The sequence below is a fragment of the Armigeres subalbatus genome, chromosome 1 (assembly GCF_024139115.2).
Source record: "Armigeres subalbatus isolate Guangzhou_Male chromosome 1, GZ_Asu_2, whole genome shotgun sequence".
In the NCBI taxonomy this organism is placed as follows: Eukaryota; Metazoa; Arthropoda; class Insecta; order Diptera; family Culicidae; genus Armigeres; species Armigeres subalbatus.
Window position 1 is genome coordinate 135,800,704 of NC_085139.1, and position 21,586 is coordinate 135,822,289.

A 21,586-nucleotide genomic window follows, 5' to 3' on the forward strand; every position below is an offset into this window, starting at 1 on the left:
GCCAGCACTTTATCAGGATTGTATGAAGTAATGTCAAAGTTTTTACAGGAAGTTTCTTTACTTGATTTTTCCTGAATATCCACAAGAAATTCTTTTGAATTTTTCTTCTTGAGATTTTTTCTTGGATTATTGTTAAAACATGAACATTTTTCAAAATCGGAGCTGCAATCCGCTGATGCAAAAGTGTCGGCGGCGTGATGCCAAAAACCATCTGCGGCGGAATTTTTTAAAAATATTTTTCCATTTTTCCTTTCCAAATTTTTTTTGTGGAAATTGAAACTGAATGGCAACTTGCTTTTTTGCTTATTTTTGTATGGATATAGGATCTTAGGCTGAGATGGTCAAATAATGCAGATATGCATCGGCGTTGCGACCGACGCTGCGTTATCGATATTTCTCGATGCACACCTACGTCTTTTTAACGGTGAGTTGAAAAGACGCTACGGGGGCATCGGCCCTTAGATGCGCTTTGCGTTTAATAATCAATGAATTTTAATGATTTGTATTTTTTACACCGCTATTGTTATTCACCAAAAGTTTTTCGTGTAAAAAAAAACCACGTGGTTCGAGAGCAACACCCCCCCTCCCCCCATGTGGCTTATCGTGGTCATTTTCCAAACCCCCCCCTCCCCCCATATATGACCACGTGGTTTCTGGACGGCCCCTTATTAAAGATATCGATCTTCAATATCGAATAAGGACGAGCCCGCATTGAGCTGAAGAACACTTGTGGTTTCAGAATATCGAATCTAGAAAATTTAGGTTCCACGAAAATATGTTTCTGGATGGGTTGGATTTTTTAAATCTATGATGCCAATGTCCCCAGATATCCTTGTAGGATTACCAATCCGCAGATGCCAAGTCCGATTCTCGATCTAAGATGCCTTCGATTGGGAAATGTGCTCAACTCTCTGGGTATAGAGTATCCTTTGTGCTCACCATACAAGACAGATAGATAAGCATTTGATCGGCCTAGAAATGTTTTCAATTGATTTACTGTGAATATACTAATAGAATTGTTGAAAAGTAGGCCAAGTTTCAGGTTTCATGTAAAACCATTGGAGAAAAATAAGACAGCCAGGGTTTCTTATAAATGAGCGACCCCATTGAGTCAGATGTCAAACCATCGAACTGCCTAATTCCACATACGATCATGCTTCCGAAACAATTTCATAAATTGTGAGACCCATACCCATTTGATACCCGCGTTTTTTCAGTTAAATTTTTCTGTATCGAGAAATTTTCCAAAATATCCGGAGAAAACCGGGAATTTGAAATCCAATATCCACTGACCACCCTGTGGGGCCTTCCTTCGCAATATATCTCAGACAAAAGTGTACTTTGCACATAAGGGAAGATCCATAAAGTACGTAACGCAAAATTTGGCTATTTTACATCCCCACACTGGGACAGAGCCGTATCGCAGCTTAGTGTTCATTAAGCACTTTCACAGTTATTAACTGCGAGGTTTCTAAGCCAGGTTAACATTTTTGCATTCGTATATCATGAGGCTAACACGATGATACTTTTATGCCCAGGGAAGTCGAATCGAACCCAGCCACCCTCAGCATGGTCTTGCTTTGTAGCCGCGCGTCTTACCTCACGGCTAAGGAGGGCCCCTTCTTAGAATGTTGTTTTTCTATGGTTTAGAATTAATGATAAACGAGATTTGAACATGCCTTGATGTTCATATTATTGATCGACATGAAATACTTTTTGAAATCTGAACAATTAAAAATTACAAAACCATATTAAATTACCCCATCTAATCGCCTTTTGAGCACATAAAAATAAAATTAATATCATTAGAAAATGGTATGTTAAGCCAATAAAATTAATATATCGAATAATCATTTTGATGAAAATGAGTGAAGAACTAGTTTTAGGAATTAATATTTATGTAAATAAAGCATAGCAACACTTCGATGAACATATTGTTTTGAACAATAAACCTCTGAAAAATACCCTATGTTTGAACAAAGGTAAAATTTTAGAATGAAATATTAACAGGTGAAATACCAATAAATATAAATATGCGAAACTCGAAATCACTGCCTATGATTAAAAGAAGGAAAAAATCAACGATGAAATATTATCAGGTGAAACAAAAATTAATATAAATATGCAAAACTCGAAAGAAAGTCCTATGATTAAAAGAAGGAACATTCAACAATAAAATATAATCAGGTGAAACACAAATAAATATAAATGTACGAAACGCGAAAGAAAAGCTTATGATTAAGAGAAGGAAAAATTCTTTTTGTAATTTCGACCTCTTATCTCACCTTTTGACCCTTCGACCTTTTGACCTTCGACTTGTTGATTTCCAACCTATTCACTTTCGACCTTTTGTCCTACAACCGTTATTTCTATCTTTCGACCTTTTGACCTTTCCACCTTTTTTGAACTTCGACCTTTTGTCCTTTGAATTTTTGACTTAGATTTTTTGATTCGATCTTTGTCCCTTCGACCTTTTGACTCAGACTTTTTTGGTTTGACCTTTTGACTCTTCGATCTTTTGTCCTATGCTCTAGCGCCCTTCTAGCCTTCAAGTTATATCTTTTTTCTCGGTCCACCTAAACATTCACACTCTTGGTCCACCCAAACAAAAACCATTTTTTTAGATTTTTCTGCAATAGTAGAAGCATAAGTACTAGAACGTTAGTGGCGCTGTAGTCATTTAAATATTTTTGTTAAATTATGCTTCAACAAGCTTCACATTTTTGTATCACAATTATGAGACCAAGATTTTATTTGAGGGGGTTAGAGGCAGAGGGGTGTAAGTAATATTTTGTTCAAAATTGAGTTGATTACAGCAAAAAATGCTTTGGTTATCGAGCTTTGCGGCAATATGTTGATACAGCTTGTACGATGTTTATAAAAAATGTGAAAATTCACAGAAAATTAGTAAGTTTTTGAACTTTCATACAATTTGTATGAAGCGAAAAAATATCAAAAAACTTGGCATCCATTTTTCTCAAAACTAACTTTTTGTCACTTACACCCCTTTGCGTTTGACTCCCTCATTTAGAACTGGAGGAATTGTTATTTGGCTATTGAAATAAAAATTAGATTTTCCGTCAGCAAATCACATTTGGCAATAAATAGTGGCAATATGTCCAACAAAACAAAAATATTTTTTTCGTAGAAATCGAAAAATTTACATGAAAAAAAACATGAAAATTTCTATAATCAAATGGGAAAATATAAAAAGCAATTAATTTCTGGTAATTTTGATGTGTTTACAGGAAATTTGTAATTTTTCTATAACAAATTTTGAGTTTTGCAGTTTTTACGTTAAAAATTGCTAACATTTTCTTATTTTTTTAAGATTCGTATATGTCCGTGGTACTCTATGGTATTATCATGAAAATTCCATATTAACCAACGGTATTAACGGTCCTATTTCAATCATAAATTTTAATATAATTTGTAGTTGGCACATTTGAAAACATCCCCTACTAGTGATGGGAATCGAACTGGATGCTAAACAGTTCTCCAGAAAAGCAAAAGGTCAACGGTTTTGTGTGCAAAAAAGTTAACACCAAAATATATAAAAAAAGAAACACAAAAACCGGTTCACAAGCTTTCTATAATTTGTGTTGCTTTCGCGCATAGATAAATATTAAACCAGCTATTTAAATACCATCCTGCAGTTTAACCTGTTGTCTGATTTCTAAAGTTAGAAAAACCCCAGTCCTCGTCGGGCTATGAATATCACGGTTTCGATTGTGGTAAATTTACAGTGGACTACAAGGAAATCGTATGATCGTCCAAGAATCTTTCGGGGTTTCATAAATCCCAAAATTTCCTGCGGGCTTAGGGATATTTATGGTTCAGAACATTTCAAACTGCGATTATTCGCATATTTTGCTTAGCTGTGATTGACAATGATGGCCACTCCGTCATGTTGGTGTTGTGTGTGGTGTGTACAAGTTTCAGTGATAGTGTTCAAATAATCAATAACGGCGCCCGCCACGTCCTTGTAGTCAGTAAAGTAAATAAGAAGGAATATTAGTAGAAGTTTTTTGCTGTTTGAAGACCATGTTTACCTCTGCGCCTTTACAAAAAAACATAGTTGTTATTATTAGTTGTTAGCAGAGATTGAATTTATAATTTTAATATCATTTAGTATTCTGCCAATATCTCATTCCAGAGCCTAAATTCCGAAATGTGTTGTATGGTGGACTCCTAGCTCTATGTTTCCTCTGCGACTTTGTCTAACAGTACATTGCTCTATGTTTTATATTTACAGCGTAAAACGCCAATAACCTCTAATATACTAAATGATAACAACACTCGTTATCATTTAGTATATTGAGTGATACAAGCGTTTTACGCTGTAAATGTTAAACATAGAGCAATGTATTGATAGACAAAGTTGAAGATGAAACAATGTGCTAGAAGCAGTGGTGGAAATCTGTGAACCTTGTTCACAAAACGAGAAGTAGGCAATGCAAAATAATCGCGAACACTCGCAGAGAAAACAGAAAAACGAACCCCGAAAAATGTTCGTGGAGCGTCGCGAGTCATTCGGGTTAATTTGCAAAATGTCAAAAAACAACATCGGAACTTATCACGGATGTTCGAGGAAGAACACATTTGTTTATTGTTATTGTGTTTATCCTAGAGGTGTGTGCCGCCGCGCCACGTCGCCGCCGCCGACAGTTTTAGGCACGCCGCCGCTACCGACATTTTTGCATCGGCGCGCCACCGTTTTAAAATTGTCACGACGCTAATTTATAATTTCCTACGCCGATTCAGATTTGCAGAAGTTCGCAAATTTTTTTTGTGGAAATTCCGCAGACGTAGAATTTCCGGATTAATATCCTCACAACATCACGTTGTATCTGCAGAGAATTTTCGTGAAAATACCATTGATTTAAAATTCTATACAATTTTCCATTGGAATTTCGAAAAGCTCTACGAGAAAACTAAGACGAGCTTGCAATGAAAATTCCGAAGGATTTCCCGCTGAAATCCATAGAATTTCTCATTAGAATAAAGTTTTTGAGCGGAGATACATTGTTCGGAAGAGAGTCATTTGTTGTTTGGCACAATATGTTATTTGATCAAACAAACTACTTGACACCGAAAATGACGTTCGGTCAAACAGTTCCTTTGCCCAAAAAGGTCGGTTGGTCAAATAGCACATTTCGTCGAAAAGACCGTTTGACCAAAATGGTCATTTGGCAAACATTTGGTTGTTTTGCCGGTAAAATCGTTTAGCTCAGCGGCTCTCAACCTTTTTCTTGAGAGGCATCCTTTCGAATTTTTACGTTCATTGAGGTGCCCCTTATTTTTTCCGCTGGTTATGAAAATAACCATAACTCATAAGATATGGAAACTGACCTAAAGACTAACGCAATATATGGCTCTGGTGTCCTGCAATCTTCGTTATCCTATGCAGTTTTGCAATTCAAATCAAGTTTATACATAAATCTTCCGTTAAGACTTTGGTGACTTCTTAAAACTCCCGAGCTTCTTAAAAATGGACTTCCGCGCTTCGTGAAAAGAGGATTTCCAGTCTCCTCAAAGGAGGCTTCACAATCTTTTGAAAGGGGGCTCCTCAGCCTCTTGACAGAAGGCTTCCCAGCCTCTTGGAAGGAGGATTTCCAGCCTTTTGAAAGGAGGCTTCACAGTTTTTTGAATGGGGGCTTCCCAGCCTCTTGGAAGGAGGCTTGCGAGCCTCTTGAACGGAGGCTTTCCAGCTTCTTGAACGAAGGCTTCTCAACCTTTTGAAAGGAGGCTTCTCAGCCTATTGAAAGGGTGCTACCCAGCCTCTTGAAAGGAGGCTTCCGAGCCTTCCAAACCTTTAGATTCTAGATTTTATTCATTAAATGTTATGTACTTTGATCCTTTGTTCCACAGCCCTTCTTACACTATGCTGGTTGTAATGGGCGTGATTCAGTAGGTTTTGTTTTACTAATCTTCATGCATATTATGTACAATACAGCAATGTTTTGCAATCTTGCAATTACACATTTATCAAAACTGTTTCGATATGTTGTTATTGGAAGTTTAATACATCCGCCATTACGTATTTTGAATTGAGGTACTCCCTAGGGCCGGTAAAGGTACCCCAAGTTGAGAACCACTGGTTTAGCCGAATAGGTTATTTGGACGGAAATGACGTTTGACCGGAAGATTGCTTAGCAAAAAGGACATAATCGGGTCAATTCACCCTCTCCGCTAAAAGACCCTTTCTTCGAAACGTCATTTTTGGCCAAACGACCATTAAGGATAAAAGGCATTTTCAGCTAAATGACAACAACTTTTTCGGCCAAAGTATTACTTTAGACAAATGTTTCTTTCAGCTATACGTCGCTTTCGGTCAAATATTTGTACTTACTTACTTTACTTATGGATCCTGTACACCTCCGGGGGTGCAAAGGGCCGACTTGAAAGATCTCCATCTTGAGCGTTGCCTGGCTATCGCTTTAACCTGTTGCCAGGTTAGATTTCGGTCGACTTCTTTTATTTGTCAAATATTTTTGGCCAAACCATTTTGACCTAATAACCGTTTTGGAAACACGTTCGATTCGAACTTATGGCTTTTCTGTCGAATAACTTTCGGTTAAACGACGGGATGGGACGAAAGGGCGGAGGCCACAAGGCCGAAAGGTGTTTGGTCGAAAATGTCGTTTAGCCGAAATGGGGATACGGCCGAAAATATCGTTCGATCGAACTGGTCATTTGATCGAAAAAATCGTTTGGCAAAATGAGTTATTTCACCGAAAATATCGTTTGCTAAAATTGTCCTCTGGCCAGAATGGTTGTTCGGTAGAAAAGCCATTTGACCAAACGGGTCGACATTTTTGACTACCGATACTACCGGTTCAGCAAATGACATTTTTGGTCTATGAGCTGTTCGGCCAAATGACATTTTCAGCCAAACCGTTTTTGATTTAATAACATTTTCGCTCGATAATCATTTTGGCCAAATTAATTTCGGGCAGATGACTTTTGGCTTAATGGCTTTCCATCGCAAGATTTTCAGTCAATCGACCCTTCCTCCTATTTAATAATTTTTGGTGGAATTGTCAAAATGATTCTTATGGAAAATATAAAGAATTTCCCGTAGAAAACAAAATGAATTCCTTCAAAAACCCATTGAAATTTCGAAAAATGTTCCCGTGAAAACTGCTGGGAGTTTCCTGCGAAAACTTTTTAAGGTTTCCCGTGGGTATTTTGAAGAATTTTCTGTGTGAAATTGGAAGAATACTCAACAGAATTTCCGAAGAACTGGCCAAAAAAGATGTTTTCGTGCATGTTAGAACAATTTCCTATGTAAATTCCGAACGTTTTTTCTTGGAAATTCTAAAAAGCTATATTTTCAAAGAATTTCTCGTGACAACTTCAAAGTAGTTTCCGTAGAAAATTTAAAAATAATTTCCAAATTAATATTTTGGAAAAACTAAGAGAATTGTTTGGGGAAGTTGATTAGATTTTTTCGACGAAATTCAAAAGATTGTCCCGGTAATGTCTTGAAAATGGTCCGGAAAAATCAAAAACAAAATATTAAAGAAACGAACGGAATATGAAAGCCACGCCGATTCACGCCGCCGCCGGCTGAAATGGCTATCGGCGTGACGCCGAAAACGTCGCCGCCGCCGACCATAATTATGACAAACGCCGCCACCGACGATTTTTGGACCGGCACACACCTATTTTTTTTTTTTTTTTTTTTTTTTTAACGAAGGTAATGGAAATCTGCAAACAGACACCTGGGGAGGCGAACCCAGGTAGTGTGGGGATGGGATCACCACTCCCGACCCACTAAAACCAACTCCTTCCTCTCCAGTCATTCCCCGGCCCGCAATTAAGCAATACTTCGGGGATGACTATTGGGCATTGCGCCCCCTCCATGACGTACACAAGTGCACGTATGCGCCTCAGCTCTTCGACACTCCCCATGCAACACATTTGCACAAGACACACTGGCACCACATGTGCCCCAACACTCACCTGCCTATGCCGCTTGAATGACTGCAAGGGACAAACAGGTACCCGGCAGGGGGTACCCATGCCGCCATCTCACAGCATAGGCAGTCCTCACTCAGTGTGGTGTTCACCCCATCCTGCAACAGGGTGGCACCACTTGTCTACCAAGCCGGAGGCGACCCTAGGTTGGTGGCTCCTATGCCGCTCCTACCTCAGCTACGAGGCAGACCCTTTCATGTCTCCTATTTCTGAGGTGCCGCAGAGGCATCAACCCCCGACACTCCTGCCAGGCCTAGCGAGACATCACTCATTCCGTCCCTGACAGCCGGATCACACTACTGCCTAAGCAGTCACTCTGACCATACGTACCATGCGAGTCTAACTTGTGTGCTCGCTCATACATTCAGTCTCAATCGCTTGCACCACTTGTGCACCACTCTCTTTGACATTCAGTCACTCACTCAGTGGGGGTTGTAATACCCCCATCTCCCATTTTTATCCACTCTGTGCACCTCCTGTGCATCGTTTTGGGCGTGGAGCACCCGGCACGTCAGACGTGCCTAACACTCACCTACCCAGGCTTTGATACTGCCAATAGGTCACCGTTAGGTACTATGCCAGTAGCACCCACCCATTGACATTTCGAAGCCCAGGTAGTCCTCAGCCAATGTGGTGGTCTCCCCATCCTGGAACGGGGTCGCACCACTACCTTACATGTCTCCGATTTCTGAGGTGCCGCAGAAGCATCAACCCCCGACACTCCTGCCAGACGCAGCGAGACTTTCGTGTCCCCTACTTCTGAGGTGCCGCAGAGGTATCTGCCCCCGACACTCCTGCCAGGCCTCACCAGACTTCAGTCATTCTAACACTACCGACCATGCGTACCCTGCAGAGACTTACTTGTGTGCTCACCCATACACTCGGTCCCTCCTTCTGTGGGGGGTATTACGAGTAATACCCCCAACTCCCATTCGCTTGCACCACATGTGCACCACTTGGGGGTGTGTGGGTACCACCCACTGCCACCCGCTTGCCGCCGAAGCAGCCCTCACTCTGTGGAACCTCCACAGGCTCCGTTAACGACGTGGCTAATTGTTTCACCCCCAGGCCATTCATCCCTTCGGCACGGGTCGCCTGACACCTTGGGATTCGGGGTTAGGGCTTGTATGCTTTAAGCGGCACACGGTCGCTTGATAAGGTTTGCTTGCGGATATGTGGTTTTTGGGAGGGAATTAACAGCGCCCCCTGTTAACCCCACCACCTCCTAGGCAGAACACCCTGACGCACAGACGGCTGGGGAGGGGTCGTCAAGCCCTTGGACATGGTCCCTGCTGCCCGCACGGCACACACCTCTAGTTTATCCCAAGTGAAATTTAACCATTGTATTCGAAGCAACCACAAAGCGACCGCGAGTATGGCATTTTTGGTAGGCCCAATTGCACTTTTTCTTACTCGTGTAGCGAGTATTTCTACCACTGGCTAGAAGTCCACCATTTAACACATTTTGAAATTCAGGCTCTGAAATAAGTTATTGATTGAATAGTAAATAGTTTAATCTTTGATTGATAGATATCGTTGAATCTGGATTCACATTGATAAATGCGACCGTGCCAGTTTTTTTTTCTACACAATGATTTTACCGAACTTTTTCGAATCCGTGTCGAAAAATTAGACTATGCCATACCTGATAGCTTCTGCAAACTGTGAGGAATCGTGCTTCAAACGACCGAAACGACGATTGCGATATATGATTCTCCAAGCACCAATAAATTTCCGTCACTATCCCGCGACGAGAAAAAAAACAAATAGGGAAGGACGGTCCAAAATGTACCCCTTAAGCTTTTTCGATGTTTTCACCAATATAAACAAAAATACCCATCCATTTCAACGTATAGGTGCAAAATTTACAAACCCAGCTACATTTCACAATGATCTCCTATTCAAAACTATAAGGTTTTCATGACTTTCTAACGCATTTAAAAAATGTTTTCAAAATAGGCCTGGGGCAAAACGCCCGTATGGTGGTCTAAAATGACGCAATTGCATGTAAAATGATGGTTAACGCATGGTTGTTGTTTGTTGAATAATTGCAAATCGTTAAATTTGAGTGAATATGAAGGAATTTTTCTCACTTTTTTCAATGGAGCTCAATAATGAATAACTAATTATGAATTGTAATGGTAATATTCGTTCATAAATGTCCTACAACAGATTATATGAGTGAGGCCATTTTGCCTCAGGGGTGCATTATGCACTGTTCTTCCTAACAACATACATGCTCGAGGGCATCTTTCTGCGTTTATTCGTATATTACTGAAACCAAACTAAAATCTTGTCAATGGCTATTTATATCGAAATTTTGACAACTAATTTTTTTAATCGAAAATATTATAAAAACCGACTATTTTTTCAGATGCGCGTCAGACAATCATTCATTTGTAGTTTTGAACAATCGCTTGTTACAAGTTGATTTTATCCTGATATTTACAAGAAAGAACATTCTTATCGTTAAAGTTCAGTATTTCATTTGCGGTTTCAGATGACTCGGGGAGACACTACGCACCGTGTTATTTTTCCTATATTTTGTCTCTAGCTTTATCATCTCGTAATTTTGGAGCGGCGAATCTCGGTTTTAAGTTGTTTGATGTAACTGTAAATGTATCAGCATGTATGGAGAGTAAACACGCGCCGGTGAAACTTTTACAAAGTTGAATTTGTTGTAGAAAAACGATGATGATGAAAACAGTAGATGATGAAAATGACGATGGTGTGATGATTGTTCGTGCTTTCCGTATTACGTTAAATGGCATGTTCGCACCATAATCAAGGGAATTCCCTCAACAGACAATTCTCGCTTAACTTTTCAAAAGGACCTAAGTAACATTTTTTTCATGAATTAATTTGAATAGCGCAATCAACAGAACAACATGAAAGCTATTGATTGCTGTGTTCAAATTAATTCATGAAAAAAATGATACTTAGGACCTTTTGAAAAGTTAAGCGATAATTGGAGAAATAATATTCTAGCTTCGGCCGAAAAGGTGAACCTTGATGGTCCTGATAGTTGGCAATGCTATTTTCACGATATGCACAAATGGCCCTTTTTAACCTAGCTGTGCGGCGCCGCTACAATGCTAGCCTGAGGATGACTGGGTTCGATTCCCGATTCGGTCTAGGAAATTAAGGACAATCCTCACGGAATCCAAAACTAAATGCACTCGCGTTTCCAAGGGCACCTCATTCACAATGGAAGCTACGCACAACTGTTATTTTTATTATTCTGATTTTGCTGCGTCGCAGCAAGCGTGGAATAATATAAATGACAGTTGTGCGTGGCTTCTGTTTTGAATGGGGTGCCCTTGAAAACGCGAGTTTAATTAGTTCTGGAATCCGTGACGATTGTCCTTAACGGGCTGAAATATTTCCCTGACTTCCCTGGGCATAAACGTCATTGTGTTGGCCTTATGATATACGATTCCAAGAATGAAATTTCTCATTTTCAATAAAAATGCTACAAAAATCTCAAAAAATTTTTGTTCCGTGACAGGTCATGAAAGTGTGCAATATCTGCTTTATTTTTGTGTTTATTTTCACTTTCAACTCGGTGAATTAAAGAAGTATGATTAATTTATCGACTAGTCACTATTTTTCGCATGTATCTATTAAAATAACTTAGAAATTTATATTTTAAAATAAAGCACAACATCCTTTCATGACTGCCTTTCATGCGAAATTGATCAAAGTACCCACGATTCTTTCATTTGGTCGCCTGAAATAGAAAAAGGCGCTTTGCTCTCTGTCTTATGAAGATCACGACCTTTTCCAGTACTGATGGTAATAGAAACCTCTCAGTTAATAACTGTGAAAATGCTTAATGAACACTAAGCTGCTAGCTGGTGTGGATATTAACGAGAATGAGTTCGGAGTATTTCGTCGAAATGTTTGATCAAACATGGATTCGCTTTTAAATTGCCTAAAGTAGGTTTTATAGACAAAAACATCTTCCTCTTCTTCTTATTGGCATTACATTCCCCACTTGGTGTTCCTTAAGCACTACCGCAGATATTACATTCATGCCCAGGGAATACCGTACCGGGAATCGAACCCAGCCACCTCCATCATAGTATTGCTTTGTAGTCGCGCATTTTATCGCACGGCTAAGGAAGGCCCCGACAACACATAGAGGCTCTCAAATGGTCAACATGACATAATGGCGTTTTTGTTTGTTTTTTTTTTATTTTAAAAAGTTTCAAATTTTAGTGTTAGGACAAACACCTGTTTTTGTTTTCAAATGCATTGATGTTGAAGACCTTAAAACGTAAAATCGCATTGAGACAGACAAGAGGTGAGGTGACCTCAACAAATAGGAGCATTAGCATATTTTTTATGTTATGGCTTTATTCTTTCTGATTGAATGCGGAAACGATTTTAGTTAGGATAGATTTAAAGATTATTAGACCCACTCTCCACTCTGTATATAGAAGAAGGTATCAAACATAGCGTGTTTTTTGGCCAACTGAATCATGTTTCATGCCAAAAATATGGTCGAGAAAGTATCGACCAAGTATGATATTTTTTTATAGACTGTAGGCCACCAGAAGTCAAATACTGATGCGTTGAATAATAAATTATGTTCCCCCATACTTAAACACAAGATATTACGCATTCCTCAGAAGTTAAGCGAGCCCCTGCTCGCCACGATTGCGGAGTGTGACGTTGAGCTACTAAAAACCGGTGTTAATCATTGCAACCTCAAGCAAGGCTGTTCTGTCCGAGTTATTTAGCAGATACGGTTGATGGCTCGCATGATCGCGTAGTATCGTTTCTAGGTTTCTAGAAGTTGTAACCTACGTACGAATTGGTATCAAAGCCACCAGTGCAACAGAGTAAACATGCTTAGATAGATAAGAAACATTGGGGAGCGGCACAAATATTGTGGCATGTTGCAATAAAGTGGTGTAATGTGTGCAAATAAAAAGTTGAATCTGTTCGTATATGCGTATATTTAGTTAAATGCTGTATATAAATACATACATAAGTCGAGTCAAGTACAAGACACTGAAGACGACCACACAGTTGTGGTCGAAATACGTATCTGCAAAGATAACGAAAATTAACTGGTGGAATTAAATGGAGAGTACTTAATTCGTCTTAGACGGTTGAATACATTCCACTAAAAGAGCTTTATATATTTTTCTGACATACATAAGCTCCAAATTACATCATGATCACTAATGATGGATTGGTGTATTGATTTATCAAATTTGTACTCCGCAACACTTTATTCATAAAATCTCACATTGAAAAACAATCACGTTCATTGATACACATCAATATCAGAACTTCACGATACATATTGTCAATTGTTCAGTGATTATTTTTTATCGTGATCATTTTTATTTATACACGAACGGCTTATATTTATCGTTTACCCTCTCAACCATTCTCATGACCAGAACATGTCCATCGGCGCTCAGATAACACACGTTAAGACTTACTAATTAGTTAAACGACAATAGACATCATTCATCTAAAATTAGTTCAATTAAAATAACTTACGCTCAAACTACAACCAAACATTTAATTTCTCCCAAATGTCCATTCAATGAAGTTTCCCTTCGACATAATATTCTTTGGACCAAAGGTCATTCAACAAAATGCTATATAGATTTCACTCAAACCGTTATGTGAACGAACAGATCGGTGGCATTAACTCAAATATAAAATATGTCTCCTGGTTTTTAATAAAAAATAACATTCTATACCAATGTCATTCAGATGACAAGATATTTGCATCAGTATTGCATTGTCAATCCTTTAAATGCGAGCACCTTACCAAGTAAGTGATACAATGCAATCCGGTCAAGTTTGCCCGATATGGAACCGGTTCCCAGATACCCTTGCTGCGGTCAACTGGGAAAACTTAAATGAAGTTTCTGAGGCGATGATATTGGCGGTTGAGTACGAAAATATTGGGAGATCTTTAAAGCTACTATAATGCAAAGCCTAAAATTAATTAACGATCGTTTACGATTCTATTTTAGTGTCCAATGTCGCAGATCTCAACCGACGCCTCAAGAACAGGTTCGTCTCCTAACTCACAATCAGAAGGCGAATTCTTTGTTTTGCATTCCTATAGCCGCACGCAACACCGTCGTCGCCTTGCCAATATGGACAACGCGGTCCATTCGTTGGTGTGGGTCCAATAAAACGTATATCGTAGAACTTTTTGTGTTACTTTGCTTACTGCTCCCCCCGCAGCGTTTCAAGCACTTCCTCATACTGTTGGTGAATGATCTGTGGATTCGGACTCAGCCAAATCTGCAGAATTTACTCATACACAAACAATACCCCTGCGTTCTACTAAGAATATATTGTACTCTGTAGGCAGCTTCACAACCTTTGAACATTGTTAAAAAATTCGTCATATTTAAGAATGTGCTTTTCAAGGTCATGTACCGGTTGCTTAAAGAAACAACAATTAATTAATAATTGAAAGCAATATCACAGACAAATAGATTCGATCGTCACAATTAAGTTTTTACCTTGCAAAATGAGCTGTTCAAGATAGTTTATCCCTATTATTGAAATTGTTTGTTAGTGTTTAATCTATAACGATATTTTAAAAAACGTTTCACGTCCAGTAACCCAAGTTTTTAGGTTTCGCACCTTGCATTTCCTTGATACCGGTTAGCTTTTTTTCATTGCTGAACACGGTCAATCAGCTACGCAGCTATCATCCACTCGTTGCCCGCCAAGTGTAGATAATCACACGCTACTATTTTTTCACGGCCACTGATAAACGCGTTTCGAACTGCTTATGTTCTACACCACTGCTGATCTAAAATCAGTTGTATTTTGAGCATTTCCTTTTACGGCGCATTCACAACTTTCGTTCCGCACTGAGAGTTTTAGTTAAGATTCACTTCCACTTCCAAGTCGGCAGTAAATTTATCTCCGGAAACTAGAAACACAACCGGCAAGCTTGTTTGCAGCATGTAGAATAAGAATTCAATGCGGTCGCGCACGTCGATTTTCGCTCGTTGATTCTCAAAAAATGAATGGTCGGCAGGCGGGACCGTACTCGGTAAACCAACTTAGGCGTTCTGTTGAGGTAGACACCTCACACCATCGCATCGGAACGGCTGACTGATCAGGGTGTTGTTGCGCAGTAGCAGGGTGTCGTACAAATTGTGGACAATATTCAAAATAAGGTACGATGTTGTGTCCCAAATGTATATTTTAGAAGCGACATGATTGGTAGCGCACTACAGGCAGAGTTTGAACTTATCAATTTATTAACATTAAGTATTCATTAGCATTAGCATTGTTACGGTGTTATTCGTAGATTGGACACTAGTGATACTCATGTTTTACTTTTGAGATCCTTATCTAGAATGCTATCAGAAATCAAGAAGGGGAGTGGTCCTTGATTCCAGTCTTAAACAAAAATAACAAAGGCATGAGGATTACTAGTCCAGGCCACGCCCATCTTCACCGTAACTAGGGAGAGGAAGGAATTGTTGATGTGGCACTTACTTAACGAGAGGCCACCGACTTAGCGGCACCCTCATAAATACGGAGTTGGATAATGAGGAAGGTATTCGTTGGGTCAGGATTTGCCTGTAGCTGACAATGTAACCGTGATAGATCTTACCCCGTAACACACCAATCAAAGGTGTCTACCCAGCGTTACGGACAGTTTATTTAGAGAATTGCATTCCGAAATATGTTGTATAGTAATTTCTTTTACTACTTTGTCTAACAAGTTTTGTTAATTAGGCAGGGTAGATAAACTGAAACATAGATCGAGGATTCACCAAGGAAAGTGATGTAAGGTCTGAGGGAAGGGTTTTGCGTTAAAAAAGCATGTGGTAGCACTCTGAGAGAGAAAATTGCCCAATCTAGCCCACCAGAATGGCGCTGTCGGTGTCACCAAAATTATATCATCATTATGCAGTCTACAATTGCTTTAGAATTGGTCGTAAACGGAGAACAAAAGGAATTGGCAACTATGGGGAAAAAATGTATCACTCATGCAGTAGTTCGGTGAGAGAACAGCAGCAGCGCCGACCAATCACGCAATGAGGAGATTAAAATAAACAAACTCCAGCTGGTTTTAGAAGATGAAAACATGGGCCGTTACTAGAACAACATTAGAAAATATCTTGAGAGAATTTTTGTACAAGGATTCCACATAAGCTTTGAAAAGGATTTGGGTAATAACCGTGGTGCTGATGTAAATAAGACAGAGAAGACAAATAAGACAAATAATTCCGGGAAGAACTTCCGGAGGGTTTCCCCGAAGAACTTCTGGAGGGATTCCCTGAGGAACTTCCGGAGGAATTGCTGGAAAAACTTCCAGAGGAATTCCTGGAGGAACTTTCTTAGGAACTCCCGGAAGGAACTTCCTTGGGAACTCCCGGAGAAATTCCTAGAGGAATTTCCGGAGGAACTCCTGGAGGAACTTATCTTATTTGTATTGTTTGTCTTATTTGTCTTATTTTTGTTATTTGTGTTATTTGTCTTATTTGTCTCATTAGTCTCATTTGTCTTATTTGCCTTATTTGTCTGATTATTCTTATTTGTCTTATTTGTCCTATTTGTTTTATTTGTCTTATTTTCCTTTTTTGTCCTTTTTGTCTTATTTGTCTTGGAGTGATTTGCGATTTGGGCGTAACTTATTTTGTAAACAAACATTGTTCCATGGATTCCGGAGAATGCAAGTGTTTTTATCCCAAACTAATTCCCTTATCTGGTAGAGGAAAGCTTAATCTGTCGGATCCATACCGTAGTTTTCTCATGAAATGCTTGCTTTAGCAGGAATTCACCCTCCAATGTTTGTTTACAAAATAAGTTACGCCCAAATCGCAAATCGGTCCCGACTTGTCATAAGACGAGTTTGTAATTTAATTTAATTCCACTACTTTATTGTACCTTTGACAGATACGTATTTCGACCTCAACTGTGAGACCGTCTTCGGTGTTTCGTACTTGACTCGACTTGAAGTTATTTTTTAAAAACTAACTCACTAATTTTACCTTCAAATTGAACAAAATCACTTAACCAAAAAATTAAACTTTCCAAAAACTGAACGTAAGTATTTTATTCGCGCACTTCTGCTATCCAGTTGATTCGTAGACGAAATGAGCGAGTTTGAGACGTACTTGCGCCAAAAAAAATCGACTCTTTTGAAAACGTATTACTATTCAGCTATTCAAATTTGAGCTATCTATCAGTTTGATTCTAAGCATATTCCAATAAAATTGCGTCAACCGTTTTGCATGGCGATCAGCAGCATGGCACCTGTTTGCCGCCTATTTGCAGCCCACATAGTAAAATTCTTCTTTATTTAAACATTCTTGGCTTGGCTTGACCTTCCAACTTCGATTTTTTTGTATTGTTTATTTGATTTTTAAAATATATTTTATCATATTATCCACGTGAGCCTGACGAACTGCTCCGTCTTTGCCTGGATATGTTCGGATGAAACGACCGCGAATCCACTGGTTCCTTATCTTCCCGTCAGCTATCATGACCAATGCTCCTTCTGCGATAGGTGGTACGTCTTCAAACCATTTTGTTCGTCGGGATATTAAAGGCAAATACTCTATGATCCAACGCCTCCAGAATCCATACAGTTTATTTTGGATCATCTTCCAACTGTCTTTCAAAGCTTCTCTCTCGTTCACCGGTGCTTTAACTGGTTATCGAACTCCACTCGAGCTGAGCATCAGAAAATGGTTCGGTGTTAACGACTTCTGCTCCTCACTTTCCAACGGCAGAAACGTCAACGGTCGTGAATTAATCATATGTTTCGCTTCAGCCAGTAACGTCATAAAAAACTCGTCGTCTAACTTCTGCACAACGGGTAATGTGCTGAGAGCCGTCTTCGCAGAACGGACCATTCTCTCCCAGCATCCCCCCATGTGTGGAGCTGATGGTGGGTCGAATCTCCATTGGGTGTTTATGTCAGTGAACGTGCTGCTTATGGTGAAGTTAATGTTCCGCAGCTGGTACTCGAGCTCTCTACTAGCGCCTATGAAGTTGGTCCCATTATCTGTGTAGACTTCCTGCGGGGATCCTCTTCGTGCAATGTATAGCCCGCACTGTTAGGCATGTGAAAATGGCTACCCAGCGTTTGACTGCACTTCGACCAACTTTCACAAGGTAGGGTCCAAAGTAATCTATGCCTACGAATGTGAAGGGGCGAAGGTATGGTGTAATACGAAACCGCGGCAGTTGACTCATTTTTGGAACTACTGGATCAGCTTTGTATACACGACACCACTGGCAGCGTTTCGCTACCGCTCGGATCTGCGCTCTCAACTTCGGAACATAAAACTTCTGGCGTACTTCGTTAACAATCGTTTCGTTATTTGCGTGACGAAATTTTCGGTGATACCAGTCCAATAGCATGTTGGTAATCGGATGTCCTCTTGGCAGGATGACAGGAAATCTAGTTTCGTACTCTAAGTAATCTGCAGCGGCAATGCGACTATCCACGCGCATTAATCCGTGCGCATCCAGTATAGGTGGTAGATGTGCTAACAAACTGTTGCGACTGAGTTTGCGTCGTTTCTCGGGAGCAATCTGTGCATTCCGTCTCAATGTTGCCACTTCGTCCGGATAGCAATCTGACTGGGCCACTTTCCAAAGACTCCTTTCCGCACTTCGTAGATTATCACTGCTAATATTTCCTTCGTCAACATTCGGCTCTTTCCTGCTACGTAACAAATGCCTCTCACTGAATCGATGAACGTATGCCATGCTTCGTAGTAGTGGCTCATATTTTGAAAATCGCGACACATCAATTAATGGGATGGATATAAAGTGGCTGCAAATATAAGCAGATCGTAGTTCCTCTTGTGTACTATCTGCAGTCTCAAATTTGTCCTTTGGTCAGTTTTCTTCTTCTTCGTACAGGAACGCAGGTCCACGCATCTAGCGACTATCAGGCTTACAGTTTGGCCCTTTACCCCATTTCGTGGCTTCGTCAGCGACGTTAATCTGTTTCCCCAACAACCCCACTTCTCGGTTCCAGACAAGCTGAGAGTTTCATTAACCCTAAACGCTACATATCGGCATGAATGCGACTTGATCCACGAGATGACACGCTTGACTTGGAGCGAGTGACCTTCCAGTGTTCTCGCGAAAATCACGAATTTATTGTATTGCAAAATCTTGATTTTTGAATTTAGTTAAATTGATTGGATTGTGTTTAGAACTTAGTCCTCGGTTCCAATATTTTGTTCAGTGGTTTCTACAAAAGTTGTAGCAAAATTGAGGATTATATTAAAGATAAATCTTCATGAGTCGATGTTCTATAACTCTATATCGACTCATGGAAGCTTACTGTGATGATCCTTTCAAAGAGCTTTTCAAGAATTTTGTATTCCTCTTCTCGATGTTTCCATGAGTCGATGGCCCCTTCAATATCGACTCATGGAGGTTTGACTGTATTACGTTTTGCGGAACGACTCTTTTACTCTTTAAGGGTGTTATCATATTCTGCCATTCTGGACACACGTGGCTCTCGTATAACTTCGATGAGAGCCCTTTCCGTACAAGTTGCGACGTCTGTGTTTCTAGACATACTTGCGGGATACCTGCTAGCATAAGGGAACTCTATCCGACGATTCTGACAGTATCGTCGCCCTAATCTGTTTTTAACAGATGGGAGCCTATACAAATAAATGTAAACCAAATGGCCTTACGGGCATCCTGAGATTGATCCCCGAGTTCCCACAACACGAGGCTTTTGGACATTCCTTGGTTTCCCCAAGTTTCCAATCCCCCAATGATCAGGCAGCACGGGGACCCAGGTTCTAAGTCCCCAGCAACATTATCTACGAACTTCAACAAGGTCAGCTGGGGAGGGCTCGCACTTTATGACTTCTAGCACCGTCGCTTAACTTACTTGAATTCCCTGGTCTTTTACCGTAGCAATGTAAGACCAAAAATGTTGCTTCCCAACAATTCAGTGTGCTAAAGCTGATCACCAGCGTCCAGATATCTTTCTGTTGGGGAGCGGGCCATTTGGCATAAAGTCATTTGGCATAAAGTCATTTGGCATAACGCCATTTGGCATAAGGTCATTTGGCATAAAGGCCATTTGGCATAACGGACATTTGGCATAATTGTAACCAACGTCAAAAGTGAGGGTCTTTTGGCATAACGGACATTTGGCATAATTTTTTTTACGTTTGCTAAATGATGACTAAGTGGTGCGGGAACCACCCTGGAATAGTAAATATAACAGCCGTCGATAACAATATTAAAAAGACATTGTCCTCTCGTGGAAAGAATGCATTTGCAATGCCATGCAAAAGTAGGTGCATGCCCGGATTAGAGCAGTGGTGGATATAATCCACTCTTTAAAAGAAGGCCTGTTTGCCGGATTATGGCAATGAAGGATGTGATCCCTTCTTTAAAAGTAGGTGCTTGCCCGGATTATGGCAATGAAGGATATGATCTCTTCTTTAAAACTATAGGTGCTATAGGTGCTTGCCCGGATTAAGGTCATGCTGGATCCGATCCCTTCTTTAAATGTAGGCGCTTACTGGATTACGGCAATGGATGATGTGATCCCTTCTTTAAAATTAGGCGCTTGTCCGGATTATTATAATGGTGGATGTGATTCCTTCTTTAAAGTAGGTGCTTGCCCGGATCATGGCAATGGAGGATATGATCTCTTATTTAAAAGTAGGCGCATGCAAGGATTGAGGCCATGGTGGATGCAATACCTTCTTTAAAAGTAGGCGCTTGCATGGACTATGGCAATTGAGGATGTGATCCCTTCTTTAAAAGTAGGCGCTTGCCCGGATTATGACAATGTTGGATGTGATTCCTTCTTTAAAAGAAGGCGTTTGCCCGGATTGAGACAATGGTGGAAGTGATCCCTTCTTTAAAAGTAGGCGCTAGCATGGAGTATGGCAATGGAGGATGTGATCTCTTCTTTAAAAGTAGGCATTTTCCCGGATTATGACAATGGTGGATGTGACTCCTTCTTTAAAAGAAGGCGCTTGCCCGGATTGAGGCAATGATGGAAGTGATCCCTTCTTTAAAAGTAGGCGCATGCAAGGATTGAGGCCATGGTGGATGCGATCGCTTCTTTAAAAGTAGGCGCTTGCATGGACCATGGCAATGGAGGATGTGATCCCTTCTTTAAAAGTAGGCGCTTGCCCGGATTATGACAATGGTGGATGTGATTCCTTCTTTAAGAGAAGGCGCTTGACCGGATTGAGGCAATGGTGGATGTGATTCCTTCTTTAAAAGAAGGCGCTTGCCCGGATTGAGGCAATGGTGGATGTGATCCCTTCTTTAAAAGTAAACATTTGCCCGGATTATGACATCGGTTGATGTGATTCCTTTTTTAAAAGAAGGTGCTTGCTCAGATTGAGGCAATGGTGGATGTGATCCCTTCTTTAAAAATAGGCGCTTGCACGGATTATGGCAATGGAGGACTTGATTTGTTCTTCAAAAATAGGCGCTTGTCCGGTTTGAAGCAATGGTGGATGTAATCCCTTCTTTAAAAGTAGGTGTGTGGCCTGAATTGTGGCAATGCAATGGTGGATGTGATCCTTTCTTTAGAAGTAGGCCCTGTCCGGATTATGGCAATGGTAGATGTGACTCCTTCTTT

The 21,586-nt window shown here is 40.2% G+C and overlaps 2 protein-coding genes across 2 annotated transcripts in view; one reads left to right on the forward strand and one right to left on the reverse strand.

The window, feature by feature from the left end:
- LOC134205167 (BTB/POZ domain-containing protein 6-B) overlaps nt 1-14,964 on the reverse strand; it is a 69,639-nt gene extending 54,675 nt beyond the window's left edge. Inside the window, exon 1 of the mRNA XM_062680160.1 lies at nt 14,614-14,964. The gene's annotated coding sequence lies outside the window, so the exon portion shown is untranslated. The remainder of the gene's footprint in view (nt 1-14,613) is intronic.
- LOC134205169 (transcription factor IIIB 90 kDa subunit) overlaps nt 1-21,586 on the forward strand; it is a 101,380-nt gene that overhangs the window by 65,281 nt on the left and 14,513 nt on the right. The gene's annotated exons all lie outside the window — the stretch shown is intronic.